Raw genomic sequence first — 12,868 nt, forward strand, 5'->3', positions numbered from 1 at the left:
CAGCCTGGGTGAAGGCAGTGAGTCCCTCTCTCAAAAATAAATAAAAAAATAAATAAATCTTTCTTAGTCTAAAACTTAATCCGTTATGGGAATGAGATTAACTCAGTGAAGTAATTAACAGTAATTGCTGTTTTGGGAACTGTGAACATCAGAGCATTTCAGAGAAGGGAGAGAACAATGTGACAATCAGGATGAAAAGTTTAAATGAAATTTCTGGACAAGTGTGTAGTTTTCCTATCGCAGTCACTCAACAAGCATTAAACATACACGTAGTAAGTGCAGGACTCTGCTCCAAGTAAATGACACAGCAAAAAAAGGAGTTAGAAGATAATCTCTCTCCTCAAGAAGTGAACTAGAGAATTCTGATCTACAATATACTGTGGAAGGACGTTAATAGTCAGAATTTGACCATGGGCAGATCCTGAGTGTACACTTCACCAGCTAACTTCAGGCTCCCTTTCTGCCAGGTGACTGTTTCACATGTCTCTCCTCAAACTGCACCCCCCGCCCCACACTCCCTCCCCGACCCTGGCTCCCCATTCCACTGAGAAAACTGAAGAAACAGAACTTCCCCAAGCTTCCATTGTTCCTTCTACCCAGCCCTCATCTGTACCCCCAGATTCCGCCTGTTTTCCAGTGATACAGGAGAATCAGCTCTGCGCTCTTGGCTAAGGTCAAGCCCTCTGCTTGTGCACCAAACCCCAGCCGCTCTAGGACATCCCTCCAGCAACTGTCCTTATCTTTCCTGACCATGGGATAGAAAAGGTCAAGCCCTTCACCAGTCATTCTTGGATACCTCCCCAGTCACTTGCTGCAGTAGAAGCAGTGACTGATGAGGGTGACATGTACTCAACATTTAGTGTTAAACATAAAATGGGTTGCTGCGAGAAACAATAGCGCATGTACTCCTGGACTGATGATTTTGTTGACTCACAGCCACCCTTCAGCCCGTATTCTCTATTTCCCTGAATCGCGACCCAAACTGGCATTCCTCATGCTCCCTACATCTATTTTTCCGCATAGCACATAACTCCATCTGAGGCACTAGCTGTTTAGTTTGTTTTGCTTATGGTTTGTCTCTTTCCACTGGCATATAAGCTCCACGAGGGCAAAGATTTCGGCATTATTTGTCCATTTCATTCACTGCTTTACTCCCAGAGTCTAACACAGAGGCTGGGCCACAGGACTTGCTCCAAAAATATTTGTTGAATTAATGAGGTCCCAGACTTGCCATTTCTGATCTGTGTGATCTCGACAAATTATTCTCTTAAAATCTCACTTTCATCATTTCTAAGATGGGAGTGCTGACAGTACTCACTACGTGGGATTGTGGTGAGGACTGAATGACATAAAATGTGTTCAACATTTTAGCACATTTTCTGGTTTGAAGTACTCAACAAACAGTATCTATTCTATGATTAATTTGAATTTTATATTCATTAGCATCCAGGTTTACCTTGAGTCTATTCAGTTACTGATAGGTGCTGCTTTGGGCATTCAATAGACTGGCATGAAAAAGAAAAATAAGATGTCTACATATGTGCTTTCCTTCTATTACTGAAGACTATTTAAAATCTAACCTTCACTTAAAAAATACTGAACATACAACTAAGTAACATTAATGTCTAGGTCTAGGTTACTAGGTTCTCAGTAAAAATGATGTTTAGTAAGGAAATGATGTCAGTCAGCCTGTAGCTCATATTGATAAGCCATCCAGAATTGGTCCCATAGGTGATGACATCTAGACCTCACTTCTTCTGCTACCTGTGCCCTCTTCCTCCTCCTCTCTTCCCTCTCTGTTGCCAAAAAGCCAGCTACTGCCAGGATCCCCCCTCCCCATCGCTCTGCAGTCCAGGGTGGGGTCTCTGTTAGCATAAGGAAGTATCAAAGGAAATGTATCTCTGTGTACCTTTATTTTCCCTCCAGGGCTCAAATGGAAAAAGAGAGAAGGTGGAGTCCCTTTTGCCATTGTAACTGGAACTAAAAACCTTAAAAAACTCAAGTTGGAGCTCTGAGTGCATTTTCCCACAAAAACCATGTTATATATAGTGGCTTGGTTCTGTGGTACTATTAATAAGACAGAATACTTCAGCTATGATTTCTGGGCTGGCCTGGGAAACCAACCACTAAATGTGACACAGTTTCAGTGAAAAAGCATGTTCAGGGTTCCCAGCAGTGAGTTTTTATAAACTCACAATCAGAACACAACCCATCTGAAAGCTGAGGGCCGCCTACTTCACAGTAGGTTTGACAGCCTCGCAAAGGCATCCGAATGTCATCGATGGTAACACCAAGCTTAAGAGTCTCCTGCGCGGCGCTCCAGCAGTACTTCATTTGTTTGCCTGATCCCGGTTCTCTAATGTGGCGGGCCTACCTCACACCATTTTGTGAGAACGGAAGCACCTGGTTAGTAATGACTATTCAACAAAGGTTGGCTCTCTTCTCTCCCCTTCACTGGTGAAATTTCAGTGTCTGTACCCTTTACTTGGTTTCGTATGAATCTTATGAATTTTTCTTATGAATCTATTTTTAACACTTCTATATAAAAAAAAAAAATACAAAGCTTTTGCCAGTAGAAACCAGAAAACGGTTATTGCTCATTTCTTCTGGCTGACACACCTTGTCTGCAAATGGCAGCTTCTCCCACCGCAGGAAATCTTTTCCATCAAATAAGCCATTACGCCTTCCAACAGTCTCTGCCAAACTGAAAATCACCATCTTGACTTACCATAGCGGCGGAGCTTTGGCAGTTGGGCTAACGCGCATTGAGCACGGAGACTCGGCACTGACATTAGCTAACCATCCCACATTTCCAGCTTGTTTCCTCGGAGTCATTATCCAAAATACACAAGGAAGAGAGGCTCACCTAACTGGAATGGCTTATGTTACCAATTACGGCCAACCCTAAAGCACATAACCAGTAAGGCAGCTAAGATTAACTGTGCAGGAAGAAATCTATGCCCTAAGTAGCCCATGGAGTTGGGCAGAGAACTGTATCTGCCACCAGTTTCAAAATGCTCTGTCTCCTTCCCTGACACCTCAGGCTCTCCTTATTTCATTTTATCTCCATGTCTTTTCTATAAGAATGGGCCACTGTTTTCTATTCATTAAAAGTCTTCAAGCCAGGCACAGTGGCCCATGCCTGTAATCCCAGCTACTTGGCAGGCTGAGGCACGAGAATCGCTTGAACTTGGGAGGCAGAGGCTGCAGTGAACCCAGATCACATCACTGCACTCCAGCCTGGGTGACAGAGCGAGACTATGTCTCAAAAAAACAACAAAACAAACAAAAGACTCTTTGGATGAAACATTTCTCATCTACCATCTCTAATTCTTTATCCTCTCTTAAAATTTGATAACAGACCTTCCCTGTTTTCTTTAAAAAAAAAAAAAAAAATCCCTCAAATTAGTGCAATCTCAGAGATCTAGGGCTAAAACCTGGAAGACAGAACTAAGCAGAAATGAGTGTCTCAGTTTCCTCTCTGTATGGCCCTGGAACAAATCTTCACCTTCTCTACATCTTTCTCTCAAATCTGGTCGAGTTCCAATTCTTGTATTGTATCTTAAAAGAACATTGCTGGAATGAGTCAATATGTATATAGTACCAGGAGCACTTTCAAAGAACACTTTAGTGCTCTTTTAATGTATTATTTTTAAAAAGTATATGGTTAGTGTCTACTTTCCCCATTTACTTGAAGAAGATTACTTGGCAAGATACTGAAAGGGAGGCAATTTTTGAAGCATAGTGAATTGTGATTACTCAGTGTTTCTCTGGATCTCCTGAAATAAGTGCTGAAAAAGTACCATACGTTTTGATACAAAATTGTTTAAGTGGAAAATATACACAAAAGAAAATGTCGAATACATCTTTTTATAGTTCCCAATTATTGTGAAAGAAATCTGGAAAGGGGGGAAATCAACAATTGTTTGGACAATTAAGAACTGTTGGAACACGCTAATAATTTCCCCTTGAAATAATGACTTTAGCACCTTGAGCAGTATGGACTCCATGAACATTGCCAGGAAATGCTTTATATGTTTCAGGAATAATTAGTTGCTTCAAATTTAACAGAGTCAAAGGTTTACTGTAACCTAGGGAAAATAATATTTTGGAAAAATGCAACTACCCTCAAAGGTAGTCTAAATAATATAGCTCATGAGCAAAGTTTTAAAGGCTTAAGACAATAGAGTAAAATTCTGAAGATCAAGTACAATGCAAGGTGGTGACATTTAATTTTTGTTTGTTTTTGTTTGTTTTGAGATGGAGTCTCGCTCTGACACCCAGGCTGGAGTGCAGTGGTGTAATCTTAGTTCACTGCAACCTCCACCTGCTGGGTTCAAGTGATTCTCCTGCCTCAGCCTCCTGAGTAGCTGGGATTATAGGCACACACCTATAATCCTGGCACACGTGCCTGGCTAATTTTTGTATTTTTAGTGGAGACGAGGTTTCCCCACGCTGGTCAGGCTGGTCTCGAACTCCTGACCTCGTGATCCGCCCACCTCGGCCTCCCAAAGTGCTGGGATTACAGGTGTGAGCCACCACGCCCAGCCTATTGTTACCTTTAAAAGTATTAAGAGTCAACTGAAAACTATCTAGAGCTCATAAGGATCTACTGAAGCAATACCAAGGCTGCTATGAGTAGGACATCTGTTTATTGTTTACTAAGTCAATGGTCCTCACCTGGGACAGGCTGGGCCTGTAGTTACTACATTATTTAAAGCAGGTGAGCTACCATGCCATCCCAGCTATCAGAATTTTATGATTCATGAATTCCAACAATCACAATAAAAATAAAGCTACATTATTTCCAGCCATCCCCCATGCTCCTCACACAGGGCACCAAGTTTTCACATAGCCAGAGATGGTTTGGATGTTGGCATATTTTGCTACTTGCTGTACATGCCCAGTTTCTTAATGGATGTGGTTACTGGGAAACCAATCCCACTCCTTTTTCTAAAAACAAAGTACAAGAATCAGTAAAAAAAAAAAAAAAAAAAAAAAATAAGTAAAGCTTAGGGATTAGGGGAAAAACCGTTTATTATCTTGCTCTTGTCTATCTCATATGTTTATGGTTCAAGAATGTGCTATTAACTGCCTCTCTCAAGTTATAAATCTTACATTCACACTAAGGCATAGGGGTACATTAGCTTCAAACTATCTCCTATATCCATTGATCTAAACAGACACAGGGAAAATCAAATTAACTCAAACCTCTTATCTAAATCAAAGTCTGCCAAGTCCTAAGGGGAAAAAAATTGTTTCAGGGGGATGTTAAAAAAAAAAAAAAAAAAAAAAAAAAGAAAGATGCTATCTTTGTATTGTGAGCTCTAGAAGCAATCCAAACCCAGATCCCTGGCCAGTTCTCTGGCTATCTTTTCCTTAGGTAGTGGGAGTTAAGCAGACATTCCTGACAGGAGCCTGCATAACACAAATCAAGAAACTATCCTCACAGCCAAGGCTGGTGACACCATTCCTTAACCTGGAGCAGGGGAGCTTTTCAAGGCTTATGAACCAGGGATCATATTATTCCATGCCTCTGAAACTTGGGTCCGTCCCTCTGTCCTTTTCTCGGGCTAGTTTCTCTGTGATTACACATCAAAATGTAGATTCAATCATCTCGGGCTCCTAGGCTCCCAGTCATCTCGGGCTCCCAGGTTGATGAATGCACACCCGTCCTGGAATTTCGCCTGAAGACCAGTAACGGGGCTCGGTGTGCCCGGGCCTGTTCGGGGCGTGCAGCGCAAGACCCGGCTCCGCAGGGTGGGAAGATGCCCGAGCCCAGGGAGACCCGACTGAGACGCCCCCTCTCCTGCCCAGCGCGCCCCCTTCCGTCCCCAGCAAGAGAGCAAAGGTCCCAAGCCTCAATCCGGGCTCAAGCGAGCAAACTCCTTTCTGGAGTCTGGACCACTCACCATTCGGGACACAGCTGCCCCCAAAAGTTAAAATGAGACAAACGCGCGGGAAGCCCCCAGCCCCGGGGCGGGGCCGGCCCAGAGCCCTGCGCTCCAGCTTTGGGAGCGTACCCAGGCCCGGGGAGGGCCAGCCTGGCAGCTCAGGGGACCCTCCCTTTTTGGCTCGGCCGTGGCCTGGAACCCACGCGTGGCCGGTGCGCGCTGCCAGCGCTGCAGCTGAGGTTCGAGTTCGGCCCGCGCCCGGCGTGAACAAAGCAGCGGCCACGGCCTGGGACTGCGGGGACTGAGCCGCGGGCTCCACGCAGCCCCCAGGCCCGGAAGAAACACCGACTGCGGGCCGGGCACAGCACCCGGCCGGGGAAAGGATCCCCGAGTTACGCGCAAACTTTCTTTGAATGGCGCCCAGGTGGGGCGAACCATCCCAAAGAAAGGAGGATGGACTTGAGAAGGGGAGGGCTCGGGTCAGGTCGGGGGGACCCCTCCGTCCCCACCCCCTCCCCGCCAGCTGCCAGGGAATGATGTCATCGCCCCTCCCGGCCCTCACCCCCGTCTCTGCCAGCCCCGCTTTCTCTGCCCTCCCACCCTAGGTCTGACCCCTCGGTGAGCGTGGCCAAGATGAAGAGAGGGGCGAGGGTGGTGGGTGCGAGGTGTTCAGAGAAAAGTTAGGAGAGCGAGAGGGATCGTCTGTGGCAGCAGAGCATCTTCTCCCGCCCCGACCCTGCCAAGATGATGCAAACATTCCTGTCTGGAGCTCCGCTTTCAGGGTTCTGTGCTCCCGCCGGCCGGGGGAGGGAGAGGGCTCGGGAAGGGACTGGCCGGGTGGAAAGTGCGCTGACGAGTCTCTTGTCCTACCCGCCCCCACCCTGTTGCGAGTCCTCCACCCCCGACTCGCCGCCCACCCTGCACGCTGCCCTCCCTTTAATTCACACATTTCCTCCACCAGCCTCAGGGCCGACTCCCCGCGCCTACCTCGGCTCTCCCGGCCGCCTCCCGCTGCTGCCCGATTCCGCGTCCGGAGCGAGCGGGAGCTGCAGCGGGCTCCGCGGGCCGGGCGCGGGGCAGGTACCGGGCTTTATACCTCGCCGGCCGGGTGACTCAGGAGGCTCCGAGGCTTCACCGCCGCCCTTCAAAATAAGAGTCCGGCGGCGCCGCCGGGAGAGAGGAGGCGTGGCTCGCAGCTCTCGGACGCGGCCCCCAGGTTAGGGAGGCTTCCCCGCACCCACTCGTAACCTTGTCCCGCCCTTTGCATCTTTCTGGTCGCAGGCCCCTTCCTGGGGCAGCCAGGTTACAAATCGGGTTTTCCTGGAACGATCGAGAAGTGCTAATAACGGGAAAGAATGTAACTTTTTTAGGCCCATAGATAATGTTGTCGGCAAGTTAGGATGATTCTCCTCCGGTGTTTGTGTTTTTTCCTTTACAGACTAGAGTGTCCAATAAACCCGACTCCAGGGCAGCGTTTTAGGGGAAAGCAATAGAAACTCACGGTAGAATGGAAGCTGCCCTGAGGGAATGGAACCGCAGGGCTGGGGCTGGGCTGGAGCTGGGCTGGGGCTGTGGGGAGGGAGAGTCCCAGCTCTGAGGACGGATATTCACGTACAGTGCAAAAATGAGTGTGTGACATTAAATCGAAAAGCACAAATCATCATGCAGTATATTTCTTCTCTAAGGAAGAGAAGGGATAATTTTTAGATTTCCATTAATTAGTTTGCTGTGTTCCGTGTAACAACTAAATTCAGGAGTCCTTAGGGTGAGAGGAATAAAGCACTTTGATCTAGCAACATCTGAGGAACCCAGTCCCTATCCTATCCTGTGGTCCTCTCAGGTCATAACCTACTGGAGGTCCTGAGTCACTTGTTTTAACACTCATCTACACAGGAATTTCTGTAGAACTGTTTTCAAAGAGGAACTGGTCTCATTCGTCCCAGAATTAATATTCTATGCAAAATTTGTGACAGATTGTGGGCTTAGCCTTAAATCCAGATCACCAACTTTTCTTTCACCAGATCAGCTAAGGACACCCCGGCTCTGTGTATAATCCTCTGGTAGCTGGTTTGGCACACCATGTCACAACAATTTCCGTCCTCTTTCTGCTTCCAGCGTGTGCTCCTTGGCCACTGGGACCAAACGTTTCACACACAACAAGCTGTCAACAAAATGAATGCATGAATCAGTGAACGAATGGTAATATCCACCATTTACTGAACTTACTGTTGTGCCAGGCTGTTTCAGTAACGTGGTCACTCGGTAACGGCCAATAAATGCCAACTAGTTTTGAATAGCCAGTAGACCACTTGTTTAAAGGGGTTAGTACTGTAACTGTATCCTGCCTTCATTACTGATATCTAACGCCAGCATTGCTAGGTTCACTGTCTTCAGCCAGGTAGTCTATTCCTCTCTCAGAAATATCTTTATTGACTTTTAAATGAATAATGATGTTTGTAAAATATTAATAAACCAAATATTGCTCTTTAAGCAATAAATCAAAATTGAATGTCCCTGTGATTTTACTCCCAGAGATACATTGTTAGCTGCCTAACGTATAGTCCTCCAGGCTTTTGTATGTGTATTTAAACACACACTTAAAATAGCTTAGATCACTGTTTCCATACAATTTTGTAACTTTTTTTTTTTTTTTTTTTGAGACAGGATCTCACTCTGTTGCCCAGGCTGAAGTGCAGTGGTGCAATCATAGCTCACTGCAGTTTTGACCTCCCAGGCTCAAGTGATCCTCCCACCTCAGCCTCCTGAGTAACTAGGGCTACAGGCACGTGCCATCATACCTAGCTAATTTAAAACATTTTTTTCTCTTCAAGACAAGGTCTTGCTATGTTGCCCAGGCTGGTCTCAAACTCCTGATCTCAAGTGATCCTCCTGCCTCGGCCTCCCAGATGTGACCAGCGCACCCAGTATATAATTTTTTTTTTTTTTTTTTTTTTGAGACAAATTCTTACTCTGTCACCCAGGCTGGAGTGCAGTGGCGTGATCTCGGTTCACTGCAACCTCTGCCTCCTGGGTTCAAGCGATTCTCCTGCCTCGCCTCCCAAGTAGGTGGGACTACAGGTGCCCGCCACCACACCCAGCTAATTTTTGTATTTTTCGTAGAGACGGGGTTTCACCATGTTGGCCAAGCTGGTCTTGAACTCCTGACCTCAAGTGATCCACCTGCCTTGGCCTCCCAAAGTGCTGGGATTATAGGTGTGACCCACCGTGCCTGGCCTATAAACTATTTTTTTTTTTTTAACCTAACAATATACTGACCATAGTCATCTTTCTGGGGATAATACAAAGCATTATTATCTCTTCCATTTTTGAGAGGGTGATAGACCAACAATTCATTGTCCTGGGACAAAAGCTTTAAAGAGTGAAAATGACTTTGTCTATTCTAATAGTTCTAATAGTAGTTCCCTGTTTAGCTTCACCTTCTTTTGAATTCTCAGCTTGTTTACTCCCATGTCAAATGGCCCTTAGGGGTGCAGCAATGACATCACCCGGCCTGCAGCAGGGTTTTCTTGGGGGCTGTGATGTGACACTGAGTAAAGAGTGCCACCAGACGAGAGTTAGGACGTGTGATCTGTGCCATTAACTGTGGGACTCTGAAGCTTCCTTATTTCCACAATAATGGAATTAGCCTGATGGATTTTTAAGTTGCGCTTCTTAAATTTTGTGATTTTATGATTTAGGAGTCCACTCACAACATAAGCTCAGAAAGAATAAAATAGATGTCTGTTATTACCGCCTCTAGTGTTTACCTGCCATGGAAGGGACTATGGGGTAGAAGAGACTTGGAGAGTTGATTGTGAGAAAACATACCCACTTCTTTTACTCTGAAGAGGCAGCAAAAGAAGGATGATTCATTAGATCTGTCATCTCTATGTCTGCCTTATTCCAACTACAGGTGCCCAGAAAGACGCATGCACGTGGACCAGTTTTCACTTTTCAGTGCTGAAATCCAGGAAGACTGAAGACTGATGCAAAACACTGAATATTCTCATGTTTGCAACTTTGAAGTTTTTACACATGAACTGTGGGAGGTGTGGATACATCTTGGCCGTCACTTTGAACAAGCCCCAGAATTGCTAGAACTAGTATCAGTAGAAGCACTGATGAGAATTTCTGCCAAGTTTGAAAAAGAATATTCCATCCTCCTCTGAACACTGAAGATTCTGATCAAGTCTTCTCCTTATATTACTTTTATTTCATTCTTCCGTAACTAAAACTTCGCATTCTATGGATTTGAGATAAGATGAAAGGGGCAGAGAACAAACACACAATGAGCTTTTATTTCATCAGAGGCGACCCTCAGGGCACTCCCTTCGGCTTTGCTGGCTGTATCTGCCAGAGGCTCTGCTTCCGGGCATGCATCTCTGGCTGTACCTTCAGCAGGCTTTGGCTCAGAGCTTATGGCTTCAAACATACAAATTTACTTTCAGATGAAACATTGTGCTCAATTAGCCAAGTATTTGGCGAGAAAAGTGGAAAGGGTGAAAGTAACCCTTCAAATCATTCCTTTTTATATTTTCCTCACAAGGAAAATAGTGAAACATAGGTGGTTAAAAACTAAAACACTAAAACGAAAGACATTAAAACCAATAGTATTCACTAAAGAAAGAAGATCTTGGCAGCAAAACCAAATCACAGATCTATCTATTTATCAATCGACTGATTGATCTGTCTAACTACTAACAGGTGTTACACACCATCTAGCTCAAAATGCTCAGCATAGGTAGTATATAATATTTTATAAAGTAGATATGATTAGCAAACCAAGTGAACGTCTTTTTACTGCTACCACAAATCGACATTGTTCAATCATGCTTTTCTAACTTAAGAATTAAAGCCCAAAATCTATATTTTCATTTATTTTATTTCCATGTAGCAGCAAAGGAATATTAATATATCTTCAGGCATTTTACTTAATATTTTAATGAAAACTTGACATTTTCCTAGAAGATTCCTGGCTTCTGGCTTGGCACATTTTCTACAAGGAGGCTTTTGCTATGTGTTTCCTCAGTGATCAATGGTATCTATTAACAGATGTTCTGATAATCAGTTCAGCATCAGGATCTTGTTCCATTCACTTCTGGTGTTTTGATGTTTGTTGCTGTTGTTGTTTTGAGATGGAATCTTGCAGTGTCACCCAGGCTGGAGTGCAATGGCGTGAACTCAGCTCACTGCAACCTCCACCTCCTGGGTTCACGCAATTCTCCTGCCTCAGCCTCCTGAGTAGCTGGGATTACAAGCGTGCACCATCACACTCAATTAATTTTTTGTATTTTAAGTAGAGACAGGGTTTCACTATGTTGGCCAGACTGGGCTCGAACTCCTGACCTTGTGATCTGCCTCTTTGACCTCCCAAAGTACTAGGATTACAGGCATGAGCCACCGTGCCTGGCCTTTGATGTTATTTTTAAAAACTTGATTTAGCCCTTACTATATTTTTTAGAGTCACAGAATCTTGCCTGAATGGCATATTTCTTCTATTGTAGTTGCTACCTTTGCAAGGGTTCCCAAGTACATTTATCAAACAAGAACAAGACTAAGAAAATAACAGATTAATTATAGCTTTTACCTGATATTGATTCATAGTAATGTTACATTTGGGAAAACGTTTCTGAGAGTGGAATGCTTAAGATCAGCTTTTAGTCCATTCATTTTTAAGAATAAGCAACTTTTAACAATCTTGGACTATTCTGAATTTGGACTCTGTAATTAAGTGCAACATTTGTCTCCATATCAACAACTAGTAATTATTTTAAGAAAAGTGAGAAACTTTTAAAAACCAAAATGTGGGTCTTCTAAAGAGGATCAGGCTCGTGCATTATCTGATCATGAAGACAGACTATTAGGGGAGGAGGGAAAGGGCACCCCTCCAAGGACAACTCATACTTTGAACATAAAAACAAATTCATCTATCCTATTGGTAAAGATAACTTTATGGTTCTTTGGTTTGTTCATAACTTTTTATTAAGAGCAGGGAGAATGGATCAGGAAGAAAGAAATGGGACTGCTTGTACATATAGACACAACTAGAACCCAGTGGACACCAAATGCTATGTCGCAGGGAGCGTGACGACCGCATCTGCAGTTGGAATGTAAAGAAAGGTCACGCTACGATAAACAAAACACAGGCTGAGCTTGTGAGAGTGAGGTAAGCCTTGAACATCCGAGACAACTCCAGAGGACTCAAAATCAGAGTTGGGAGGGGCTGAAGAGGTCATCTAGTGAAGGCATGTCCTGAAAAGAGCATGGCCTTTGGAGCTGGCCAGAGTGGGGTCAGTTCCACTGTCTCCCTTGAACTCACAAAGGTTTTGTTTTGGGAGTGGAGGTTCAGGTATTTACGCCACTGGACTGCTGTTGAAAAGACAGCACGATGCTGCCAGGGCAGCGCCTAACATACTGTTTGGTATGTAGCAGGTGGGGAGCTGGGTTTTATTTGTTTTTGCCTTTTAATTTTGTTTTTGTTTTTGCAAAACACAGTATTTAGTTACAGATAGTAAAAAAGACAGAGAAAAAAAATAATAATCTGAACTTTACTTTGGGCTGGCATTATGCCAATCATATCACATGCATTCTCATGTTTATCTGACTATAGAAACCATGAGGAAGTATCACTATAACTATCATTCCAGGGACAGTGAGCACAGAGAGGTTAGGTAACTTACCCAAGGGCACAGAGCTGGTAAGGGGAGGAGTAGAGATGCAAATCCTTAACTCCAGAGTCCAAGCTCCAAGGAACATAAATATTTGGAGTAAAAAATACATATTTATGAGAAGTCCTTTCACTGTCTGTTCACCGTCCCTAAGATCTCCATTTTACCAACGGAGCAACTTATTATTGCCAAGTTTAATTGTGCAGAGTCAGGTCTGCTTGATCTGAAATAGTTAAGGCAGCTTCTAAACATGTCCCGCTTGATCCACAGAAGAATCTGACTCACTATTGAGCACCCTTTTCCAAA

At 44.5% G+C, this 12,868-nt stretch overlaps 1 protein-coding gene across 7 annotated transcripts in view; it reads right to left on the minus strand.

Annotated features, from left to right (window-relative positions):
• Window positions 1-12,868, minus strand: part of PALLD (palladin, cytoskeletal associated protein) — a 432,781-nt gene that overhangs the window by 88,564 nt on the left and 331,349 nt on the right. For 2 of the 7 annotated variants that reach the window (XM_050791716.1, XM_050791715.1), the window contains exon 1: window positions 6,882-7,048. The exons of the other annotated variants lie outside the window; for them this stretch is intronic. The gene's annotated coding sequence lies outside the window, so the exon portion shown is untranslated. Of the gene's footprint in view, window positions 1-6,881; window positions 7,049-12,868 lie in introns of those variants that run through there. 7 annotated transcript variants of the gene reach the window in all.

Source organism: Macaca thibetana, chromosome 5 (assembly GCF_024542745.1).
Source record: "Macaca thibetana thibetana isolate TM-01 chromosome 5, ASM2454274v1, whole genome shotgun sequence".
In the NCBI taxonomy this organism is placed as follows: domain Eukaryota; kingdom Metazoa; phylum Chordata; class Mammalia; order Primates; family Cercopithecidae; genus Macaca; species Macaca thibetana.